Here is a 12508-nt window from a genome sequence, read left to right as displayed (position 1 = left end):
CCCAAGGGCTAGTAACTAGGCTGCCTTCCATCCCTGGGGACACACTATCGCTTTCTCTTCTAGGGCTAAAAACATACCTTGTGGGCTAGGAAGGTGGCTCAGTGGTAGAGCGCTTGCCTTGCATGCCTGAGGCCCTGGGTTTGATTCCTTAGCACCACATAAGCAAAAAGAAAAAAGCTGGAAGTGGCGCTGTGGCTCAAGTGGTAGAGCTAAGGGACAGTGCCCAGGTCCAGAGTTCAGGCCCACGACTGGACCAAAAAAAAAAAACAAAAAACAAAAATAAACATACCTTGTAATGATAGTTGAGAATAAAGATATACAAAACCTATGCTCAAAAGATGTGCATAAAAGTAAAGACTTGTGGGAATTTATCTTCCAACACTAGATATATATCAAATTAAGACCAAAATATACTATTGCAGTTTGTGATAAATGATAAGAAGGGATGTTAAGGGCACTTAGAAAACAGCTATGATATACCGTAAAAGTACTCTTAACGAACAAATTTAAAGTGAAATTCTATACTTACATCTTCTTGTAACCCATTCATGGAGAATTATTAAAACAAGCTTCACTGAAGTAGATAGTCCTATCCTAATCATTTATAAAAATGTTACTCCATTTCCGCAAACACAGGGATTATGTTCACAGAACTATCTCTTTTCAAGCAAAATAGAGTTACAACCACATTCAAAATATGTCTTCACTTTGATCTATATAATTTTTGTTCATATTATCATATTGGTCTTTCTTTGAAGAACTGATTTCCTTGAGGAGAATCACACCCATATTATTATGAGAGTAATCAAGAACTTGATCCAGTTTGGTTTTGATCTGCAGACTCTAAAAACCATGAGGCTTGGTGTTTTGAGTTAGCTTGCACACAGATTTCTAGTCTTCAAATGTATGCTTGTGACTAAATGGTTCTCTTTTAAATGCATGGCTTCATATTGCTAATGTTCTAATTAGCATATCAAATACATGTCAGTGATATCTAGAGTTATTTGATTCAATCATTGAATTAGCTGAAAGCAATTCACATTGCTCCAGTGCCAATGAATAACTAAATCATCATTTATGCTGCCTATAGAGGTGTGTATTGACTTTTTGTATCAAAAGCTCACTTTTTCTGCACACTCTACTAGCCAGTAGTACTAAGTTGTTAGCTTTCATTTCTCTCTCAAAGCTTTGCTTTCTATAGAAGGATAAATCAAAGGAGTTATGCCTTCATTTATTCCTACAACACCATAGAAAATTTGTTCTTATTGCAATTACTCTATTTTATTTTTTGGCAGTGTTTATTTTGAGATAGAAGCTTTAAAAAATTATCTTTAAGTAGTTAAACAAAGGATTTTAAATTCAATATGTCAGGTCATCTTGATCAATGTTACCCCTTCCATCATTTTCCTCCATCTCTTCCTGCCTCACATCCCCTATTCCAGGGTTCATACATTACAAGTTGGCATTATCACATTTCCTTCAACTCTCCCTTTAAGTTATAAGTCCAGTCAAAAGATTCTGTTCAATCAATAATTTCCATTAATTTATCTTGATCAAAATCCAGTAAAAATAAAACTTATAAATTCATATTACTGGGACAAACAACACTCCTGGTCTACAGATATAAAATTTTCTTGGTCACCATTCATTAAGTTCTAACTATCACAATTTTTTAAAAAGCATTTTAAATAGTAAATCAATATTTTTGTTTTATCTCCTACAAGTTATGTTTCTATTATCATATTGCCAAATTTCATTTGGTCCAATCTAAGGCTTTACAATATTCTGTTCCATTCTTCTCTTCTTGCAAATCTCCAACCTTTCCTTCAGGCAAATCTGTCATTCCTTAATACCTTTTCCATTGCCATAGCTGAGAGCTTTTTAGCTGCTTCTTTTTAGCTACTTCTTCTTAAGTAATATGACTTTAAATAATTTGCACTTCTATCGATCCTATTAGACTGGTAGATTACATATTTTATCTCTTTTTGTTTTTTCAAAGAAAATAAAAACATAGTTCATTAAGTCCCCTTTTGCATGTATAGCAACAAATATCCTCCTCCTTTATTGCAATTTGTTTAAATCAATGTTATTTAATAACCTTTTCATTGTTACCTTATTGCTATACCATATCCTTCATTGTATTTCCTTTGTCAGAAATGGTTTTTCACAGATGTAAGTTTGTCTTTTGATCCTCATTCCTATCCAAATGGACAGTGAAATCCCAGACTCTTGTCACTATGGTCCTATATGCCTACATATTCTTGATATGCTCATTTCGTTGGCTTGTGAGCATCTCTTCTCCTCCCTCTCCTCTCTCTCAGGGAAGCTTGCCTTTCCTGACCTGATATACAATTAACACACAGGGATTTCTGTTCATTTCTGTGAACTCTCTTTTCTCCATTGGGTTTTTTCCTTCACATATGCTCATCAACTTCTGTTACTAAAAGTTCAGTGAGCAAAGATACATTAAATGTCAGTATGTTTGACCCAAATCCACATTAAAATAAGCCTAACACCCTTTTTCATAACCCCTTTCTGTGCCAGTACTGGGGCTTCGACTCAAGGCCTCATGTTCTCCCATGGCTTTTTTGCTCAAAGCTGGCAATCTACCATAACTTAAGCCTCAGATCCACTTTTGACTTTTTGCTGGTTAATTGGAGATGAGTGTCTTTCAGCTTTGTCTGCTCAGGCTGGCTTGGAACCACAATCCTCAGATCTCTGTCTTCTTCCATTATAAGCACCAATACCCAACCTAACCCTTCTTTTATAAAAAAATATGATTTGCAGTTTGGAAATCATCTTCATTATGATTTTGAAATGGCATTAATTCTATTTCTAGTTCTTCCTTTGGCTTACTTTTCTATGTGGATATCACAGGGTTTTCTTAGAAAATTCTCCCATGTGACCTTTTGCATCTATTGGGCACCTTTACTATCTGGTAACTAATTTCTGTTAGCTTTGGGAAACTTTCTTCTGCTATCCCTGATTCTGTTGTTGTTGCTTACTTGTTTTGTTACTTCAATGATTTCTGTTTGTCAGGATTGTGAGCTTCCAAATATGTCTCTACCACTTTATCTTTTTCCACCTCTTTGTTTTTGAATTTTGCTTCTTAGAAACAGATTTTCCTGAGTATATCCAATTCTATTTGAGATTTGTTTTATTAAAAATAAAATTTCTTCTTGAATTGTGTCTTCTGGTATCTCTCTTACATTCACTCTGAGAAAACTGTATTCCTCTTTCACATTTACATATTTATGTAACTCTCTGTGAATTATCCTCTCATTTGTACTAAAAAAATCTTAGAAAGTCTGACAGGATTTGCTGACTCAGATATTTAATGCTAGCTACTTAGAAGACAGAGATTGGGATTGTTAAAGTTTGAGGCCAGCTTTAGTAACAAGTTAAGGAAAGCCCTACATCAACAAATAAGCTGGGTATGGTGATTTGTATTTATAGATCTAGCTCTGCAGAAAGCTTACACAGGAAGGTAATTTTGGTCTAAGACAAGCCTTGAACCATAACTGAGAATTAACCAAAGCAACTTGTGTCTCAAGTTGTAATGCACATGCCTAGTAAGTAAAGGCCCTGATTTCAAAGCCCTGTATCTAAAAACAAAAACAAAAACAAACAGAAAATGAAATAATAACTTTTGAAATATATATACTTACTACTTTTATGGAATTGTCAGTGTATCATGGATAGATTCAAGGATTAGGACACCCTCATTGTGATTGCTTATGGAGACTTTATTTTGATCGCATCAATTCTTACAATCCTAGCTCTCCTCCATCTTTAAGGAAAACAGAGCAGGGATGGGATCCCATCTTTCAATCTCAGCTCTTGCAGGATTTCTTCTTCCCTTTGATCTTCTTGATGTCCTCATTCTAAGCATCTCCCTCAAGTATTTCTAGAATTAAAGACATGGCAAGTAGCAACTGCAGCTTCAATGGTCCTAATCCCTAAACCAAGCTGAATTCAGAAGTAGGGGACACACAAGGTCATATAGATCCAATTTCAATGCCTTTCACCCTGTTTCTGGACAGCAGATACAGGATCATAGCTACTTGCATTCCTCCAGATCCATAAGCTTCAAAACAGAAGAAGACTTCTATCATCAGAGCCTTGCAATCTCCCACAGAAATATTTGAAAAATGTCTCCTTTTTGTAGCAAGTGCCAATCCCTACCACTTTGATTATGCACTTATTTCTGATCTTACAGAGACACAGAGAGAGAGAGAGAGAGAGAGAGAGAAAGAGAGAGAGAGAGAGAGGAGAGAGAGAGAGAGAGAGAGAGACAAAGGAATATAGTAGACAAGAATAAAGGAAAATATGATGGGCAAATGCAATAATAATTTACAATGTACATAAGTGAACATAGAAGCATGTTACTTGAGGGTATAAGGTGGGTTGGAAAAGATGGGAAAGAAAAATGGAAGCGAAGTTCCGGAAGATGGCAGAGGAGAAGCTGTAATCTGAACAAGTTCTTGCATAGAAAGCAGTTTTAGAGTTCCAGTGAACAGTCCTAAGCCAGAGAATCACACCAAGTGTGCCATCACAGGACAGAGAGTTAGACAAGAGAGGGAAGCCAAGGCAAAAAGACACACCTGAGTGCAGGCCAGCAGCTGCCGCGGCGGCGACGGCAGGGTCGCAGCGGTGACTGCAGCTGGGGGCCATACCTGAGCGCTCACACAGAGAGTCCGGGACGAAGGAGCCAGACACAGCAGGCGAGAAGATTCTACTCAACACCAGCAAGAACCAACAAAGAGCGGACATCTTCATCCTGCACCTTGCAGACCAGAGATGACCCAGGATCCAAGACTCGGCGTGAGTAGAAGCCTGACGTCCTCACTCCTTCTCAGGGAGCAGAGGAGGGAAGGCCACCCCTCCCCCCCCCCAGCACCAGTGATCTCCATCTTGGATACCGACAAAGCTTGGAGGAGCTGGCAGCTCCAACCCAGGCCTTGGAATAAAATGAGTCATTTAGCAGGTCATAAGAACTTAACGGCAAAGTGACCTGCCAGACTGGGCTCCATCCAGGGAAAAGTCACCCAGCTCAGGCGACAGCCATTGGAGTGGCTTCCCTCACTGGGTAACCAGAGCCAGAGGCTGCCCCTCCCTCTAGCAGCCTCAACAATCAATTGAAAAACAGAATCCCTGAGAATGGCTCCAGGCTGGGCTCTGGGAGATTTTTTTTTGCACAAAACAGCCCCAGGAAAAAGCTACTGAGTGTTGAAAGGCCTCAACTCTACCCAGAACCTAGCCTCACCACTGCATCCCCCTCTTTTGTGATTCTCAAAGCAGATCACCCTCCTAGAAAATTAACCTGAGAGGGGGATCTCAAAATCTTGGGTAAAGCAGAGCATTTTTCTGCCTCTTCCAACAAACCGACTTAAGAAACCAATCAAGCCACAGGACTTCAAGCTGACCAGAGACTCCAACAAAAGGCTGGTTACAGACAAAAGGGAGATACAGGATTCTTCCCACCCCTCCCAAAAAAATCAAAAAAAAAATCAAAGGACTTTTTTTTTCTTTTTTTTCTTTTTTTTTCTTCTTCTTTTCTTTTTTTTTGTTTATTTTTTGTTTTTTGTTACCTTATATATATATAAAATTTTTTCTCTATTAAAACTTTTATTAATCTTTAATTTTTGCCTCTTCTAAAAAAATAATTTATTTCCAGTAAATTTTTTTTCTCCTCTTATAATTTTTATTTTAGGAATATGTGAATGAGCGTTTTCCTTTCTTTTCTTATCTTCTTTCTCTTTTTCTTTCTTTCATAATTACCTTTTTGTTTTTTGTCTAGCTCTACTGAACTTCTGATCTTTTCTTCTCCCTTTCCCATCCTTAAAGTTTTTCACATCTCCTCTATGTCCCTCGCTTTCTCACAACATATTCACATTCCTCTCTAAATAGATGGTCTTTTAATCTCTACAATAACATTAATTTTTAAGTTTCTATTTTTTTTCTGGTCTCTTTTCATTCCCCTATCCCTCTCTTCTTTTTCTCTCTCTCTCTACTTGCATCCTACCCAACCCATTTCCTGCATTGTGATTAGGACATAGTTAACTCTCCCTGTGCCTCCCCACACCAATCTATTCCTATTTTTTACCCACATCTCTCCCTAATTCTAATAATTCCTGGTTTTCCAAATTCTTTTCTGCGGTTTGAAGTCCTTTAAAATATAGTTGTTTGATGTTGAATAGATGTATCTGTTGAACTAGATTGTATCTGTAGACTATTGACTGTACAAATGCAAACTTTGGTTGATGGTTGCCTTAAGATAGTGTTCTAGCACAAAACTGGTGCTATCTTCATCTCAAATGGGCAGAGTAAGCCGGAAAAACACAAGAAAAATGGCAAATTCGGGTATCTCAATTCCCAATCTTGATAATCAGGGGTCAGATCAGATAATGAACAATCCAGAGGAGAGTTCCCAAATAGCTCTACAAACACTGGTGGCAAACATGATAAATGAGAAGTTTGACAACTTACAAAGGACTCTGTATGAGCGTGATAGGGAGAGAGAGTAGGCATCCCAGAAGTTTATACAGTAATATCATAAGCGTGAGGAAGCTACTCAAAAACTGATACAGGATTTGCGTGAACAACTTGAGAATACTCAAACAGAAAGGGAGGAATGGCGTGAGCAGGCTGAGAACTCTCAAAGAGAACTGCAGGAATCCCACAAACGTGAGGAAGCTAAACAAAGAGTAATACAGGAATTGAGAGACCAGGTAGAGAACACACAAAGATCAATAAACACATCCATAGAATCCATTAACAAAGAGCTGAAGGAAGTCAGGGAGACCACAAAGGGAATGCTGAATGGAACCCAACAGAAGGAATGGGAGTCCAAAGAAACCATATCCAATCAACTAAGTGATTTGAGGACAAACACTGAACACCAAATTAAGGAAGTAAAGAGATTCATACAAGACCTAAAACAGAGCTTCAACAAAGAACTTGAAGCCATCAAAGCTCACCAATTAGAAGGAAAAGAGATTAAAAACAAAGTAGAGAGTCTTGACAGCAGGTTAGACCATGCAGAAGATCGAATCTCAGGGATTGAAGACAGCCTAGATATTATAGAGAAAGAACAGACAACCATCCAAGACAAGTCCAAGAAATATGATAGATCTATCCAACACCTGGAAGACACCATCAGAAGGCCTAACTTAAGGATAATGGGTGTAGAGGAGCACCTAGAAACAGAAGTTAATGGTCTAGGAAATTTGTTTAACAGGATCCTAGCAGAGAACTTCCCAAACATGCAAAAAAGATAGGCCTATTCAGATACAAGAAGCCTTTAGAACCCCAAATAGACCAGACCAGAATAGGACATCCCACCTTCACATTATAATCCACACAGGATCAACTCAGAACAAGGAAAAGATCCTTAAAGCTGTCAGGGAGAAAAGGGTAATCACCTATAAAGGGAAACCAATTAGAATCACCTCAGATTTCTCAGCAGAGACAATCAAAGCAAGAAGAGCCTGGAATGATGTATGCCATGGCCTAAAAACAAACAACTATCAACCAAGAATACTGTACCCAGCTAAACTCTCCTTCATAACTGAAGGCCAAATAAAAACCTTCCACAGCAAAGAAAAATTGAAACAATACATCTCCACCAAACCAGCCCTACAAAAGATTCTTAAAGATGTCCTACACATAGAAAACCAACAAGACCACAATAAATGCCGACAAACTGCACCCAAACTGAGAATCCAAGAACCATAGGAAGAACCCAGTTTTCGCAGCCCACAAGAAGGTAGATAACATGGCAGGAACTCCCAAATACCTCTCAGTCCTATCTCTTAAAGTTAACGGACTGAACTCTCCAATTAAGCGACATAGACTGTCTAGTTGCATTAAAAAACAAGACCCTTCTAACTGCTGCCTGCAGGAGTCACATCTTGCCTGTAAAAACAAACACATTTTCAATGTTAAAGGCTGGAACAAAATCTACCAAGCAAACGGCCCTCATAAACAGGCGGGAGTTGCAATCCTAATATCAGATGAAATAGACTTCAAATTAAAAATCGTGAGAAGAGATAAAGAAGGTGGCTACATACTAATTAAAGGATCTCAACTTCAGGAGGATATTACAATTCCAAATATCTATTCGCCAAACAATGGAGCACCCAAATTTATCAAAGAAACACTACTTTCCGTAAATCCCATATAGATCCAAAGACATTAATTGTTGGGGATTTTAACACACCACTCTCCCCACTAGACAGATCAACTCGGCAAAAACTCAACAGAGAAACCGCAGATCTAAACAGCTGCATAGATCAACTAGACTTAACAGACATTTACCGAACATTTCACCCAGCAGCATCAGAATACACGTTCTTCTCAGCAGCACATGGAACGTTTTCTAAAATAGACCACATTCTAGGCCACAAAGCAAACTTGTCTAAACTCAGAAACATTGAAGTTATACCCTGCATTCTCTCTGAACACAAGGGAATAAAATTAGAACTCAACACCAAAAGCCACCAAAGAAAGTCCGGTATCACATGGAGGCTGAATAACACACTGCTGAACCAAGAGTGGGTCATGGAAGAGATTAGAAAGGAAATTCAAATGTTCATGCTATTCAACAAAAATGAACACACAAATTACCAGCTCCTCTGGGACACAGAAAAGGCAGTACTCAGAGGCAAGTTTATAGCACTGAGCTCCTACATCAACAAATTGGAGAGATCTGAATCTAGCAATTTAATGACACATCTAAACCTCCTTGAAAAAGAGCAGCAAGATAAACCCCAATCCAGTAGATGGAAAGAAATAATCAAAATTAAATCAGAATTAAATGAATTAGAATCCAAAAAAACTATAGAAAGAATCAACAAAACAAAGAGTTGGTTCTTTGAAAAACTTAACAAAATTGAGAGACCCTTAGCAAATCTTATCAGAAAAAGAAGAGAACACACCCAAATTAATAAACTCAGAGATGAGAATGGAAACATCACCATGGAAACAACCAAGATTCAGAACATTATAAGGGGATACTTCTCAAAACTTTATGTTAATAAGTTCGACAACTTGACAGAAATGGACCTCTTCCCAGCAAATATTGACATGCCAAAACTAAACCAAGATGAGTTAAACTATCTTAACAGGCCCATATCAAGCATTGAAATAGAAACAGCAATAAGAGACCTCCCAGCTAAGAAAAGTCCAGGACCAGATGGTTTTACAGCGGAATTTTACAAGGCCTTCAAAGCAGAGCTCACACCAATTCTCCTCCAACTCTTCAATGAAATTGAAAGAGAAAGCTCACTACCGAACACATTCTATGAAGCCATCATAACCCTCATCCCAAAACCAGGCAGGGACTCATCAAAGAAAGAGAACTATAGACCCATTTCTTTGATGAACATTGATGCAAAACTTCTCAACAAAATTTTGGCCAATCGACATCAACAATTCATCCAAAAAAATCATACACCACGATCAAACAGGATTCATTTCAGGGATGCAAAGCTGGTTCAATATACGCAAATCAATTAATATTATTCATCACATCAACAGGAGCAAGAACAAGAACCACATGGTTATCTCAATAGATGCAGAAAAAGCATTCGACAAGATCCAACACCCCTTTATGATGAAGGTTTTGGAAAAATTAGGAATCCATGGAACATTCCTCAATACAATAAAGGCTGTATATGACAAACCTACAGCCAGCATTATACTCAATGTGCAAAACTAAAGCCATTTCCTCTTAACTCAGGAACAAGACAAGGATGCCCACTCTCTCCACTTCTCTTCAATCTAGTATTAGAATGCCTAGCTACAGCAATAAGACAAGATGCAGACATAAAGGGGATCCAAATAGGGAAAGAAGAAATAAAACTCTCCCTCTTTGCAGATGACATGATCTTGTATTTAAAGAATCCCATAGACTCCACTCCCAAATTACTCAAGCTGATTCAAAACTTTGGCAAAGTAGCCGGTTATAAAATTAACCCCCAAAATCAATGGCTTTTCTGTATGCCAACAATGAGAAAAGTGTGGCTGAAATTAGGAAACAACTCCATTTGTAATAGCCCCACAAAAAATAAAATACCTAGGAATTAACTTAACTAAAGAAGTGAAGGACCTCTATGATGAAAACTTTAAAATCTTGAAAAAGGAAATCAACACAGAACTTAAAAAATGGCAAAGCCTCCCTGGCTCCTGGATTGGCAAGATTAACATCGTGAAAATGGCAATACTTCCCAAGGCTATCTACAAATTCAACGCAATACCTATCAAAATTCCACCCTCATTCTTCAAGGAAATAGAAGAGGCAATCCAAAAATTCATATGGAACAATAAAAGACCCCGAATAGCAAAAACACTTCTCAACGGAAAGAACGCTGCTGGAGGAATATCAATACCAAATTTCAAACTCTACTATAAAGCCATAGTAATCAAAACAGCTTGGTATTGGCATGAGAACAGACCTCAGGACCAATGGAATAGAATTGAAAACCCAGAAATGAACCTACAGACCTATAGCCATCTCATCTTCGATAAGGATGCTAAAACAATAGAATGGAAGAAAGACAGCCTCTTCAGTAAATGGTGCTGGCAAAATTGGTTAACTACATGTAGAAAACTTAAGCTAGATCCTTATATATCACCCTGCACCAGAATCAACTCCAAATGGATCAAAGTCCTTGAACTCAAAGCAGACACTCTGAAAACATTCAGGATGGAATAGGAGAAACCCTAGGTCTCCTGGGCTCAGGCCGAAATTTTCTGAATAGAGACCCGGAAACAAAACAAATCAAAGAAAGGTTGGACAAATGGGATTGCATAAGGTTGCAGAGCTTCTGCAGGGCAAATGACATAGGTAGCAAGATCAATAGAAAGCCCACCGATTGGGAGAAGATCTTTACTAGCCATACAACGGACAAGGGTCTCATATCTAAAATATACTTGGAACTCAAAAAATTAAACCCCCCAACAACAAATCCTCAAAGAAACAACTGCCCAATAAATAAGTGGGCGAAAGACTTAAAGAGAAACTTCTCTGAAGAAGAAAGAAGGATGGCCAATAGACACATGAAGAAATGTTCAACATCCCTAGCCATAAAAGAAATGCAAATCAAAACAACATTGAGATATCACCTCACTCCAGTTAGAACAGCAAAAATCAAGAACTCTAACAACAACAGATGCTGGAGGGGATGTGGACAGAAAGGAACCTTACTTCATTGTTGGTGGGAATGTAAACTTGTTCAACCACTTTGGAAAGCAGTATGGAGGTTCCTCAAAAGACTTCACATAGACCTCCCCTATGATCCAGCAATCGCACTTTTGGGCATTTACCCAAATGTATACAAACAAGACCACACTAAAGCTACCAGCACAACTATGTTTATTGCAGCATTATTTACCATAGCTAAGATATGGAACCAACCCAGATGCCCCTCAGTAGATGAATGGATCAAGAAAATGTGGTATATATACACAATGGAATTCTATGCCTCCATCAGAAAGAATGACATTTCCCCATTTGTTAGGAAATGGAAAAGCTTGGAAAAAATTATATTAAGTGAAGTAAGCCAGGCCCAAAGAAGCATAGGTCCCATTGTTTCCCTTATTTGCAATATCTAGTATAGGTATGAGTCAAGCGGAAAAGGTCAGATAATGTGATCTTAGGAAAAGTAACCCTTAAATATGTATTTTAATGTTTTCATTTCTTTCATGCATATGTTTCTAACGCATTTATAAGATTATTTCTTTGTTGCTTTGTATGTCCCTCCCCCACAGTGTAACCCCCGCTTTCATTTTATTTGATGTCAGTATAACATGTGGAGGAGATGGGGACAAACAAGTCGTTTAAGGATTCAGGTGGACCTGTTGCAACAAAGAGAATTACAAAATGTCATGTCAAAGCAAGCTTTTCAATGTCTGTGTGGCAGGGGAGGGGGGTATAATTGGGAGGGGGGAGGGGGGCGGCTGGGAAGGGAGGTGAAGGGTAAACAAAGGAGGAGGCTGCAATGCTTGGTAAGAAATGTATGCATTATCCTGCCAATGTAATTGTAAACCCTCTGTACAGTATGTTCTCAAATAAAATAAAATAAAATTTAAATAAAAAAAACAGAAAAATGGAAGCGATGACACTAATGAAAATTCATTGTACTGACAAACTGATCTATTAAATTCTTTTGTACTGCTACTTAGAGATGATCTTTTAAAAAATGTTAAAGGAAAATCTTTTTACTGATGTCTCAGTTTCATTTGTGAAATTTCAGCTGTTTGTATTGTTTATATAAAAGGCACACGATGTGTGTGTACACTCACACACATGCATGTGTATTTGTGTGTAAGTGTGCAGTGGGTATATACATAGGCACACTCATTAGTTCTATCTTGGATTTAGCTGTTCATTAGTTCTAAATGTTACTCCTCAATTATATACTAGAATAAATTCCAGCACACAACATAAAATAAGATAGGAAAGTTGCAACTAGGAGCAAACCAAAATAAAACCCAGAAACCTGCT

Source organism: Dipodomys merriami, unplaced genomic scaffold (assembly GCF_024711535.1).
Source record: "Dipodomys merriami isolate MVZ:Mamm:240054 unplaced genomic scaffold, mDipMer1.0.p SCAF_5, whole genome shotgun sequence".
NCBI lineage: Eukaryota > Metazoa > Chordata > Mammalia > Rodentia > Heteromyidae > Dipodomys > Dipodomys merriami.
This window is presented reverse-complemented; position numbering follows the sequence as displayed.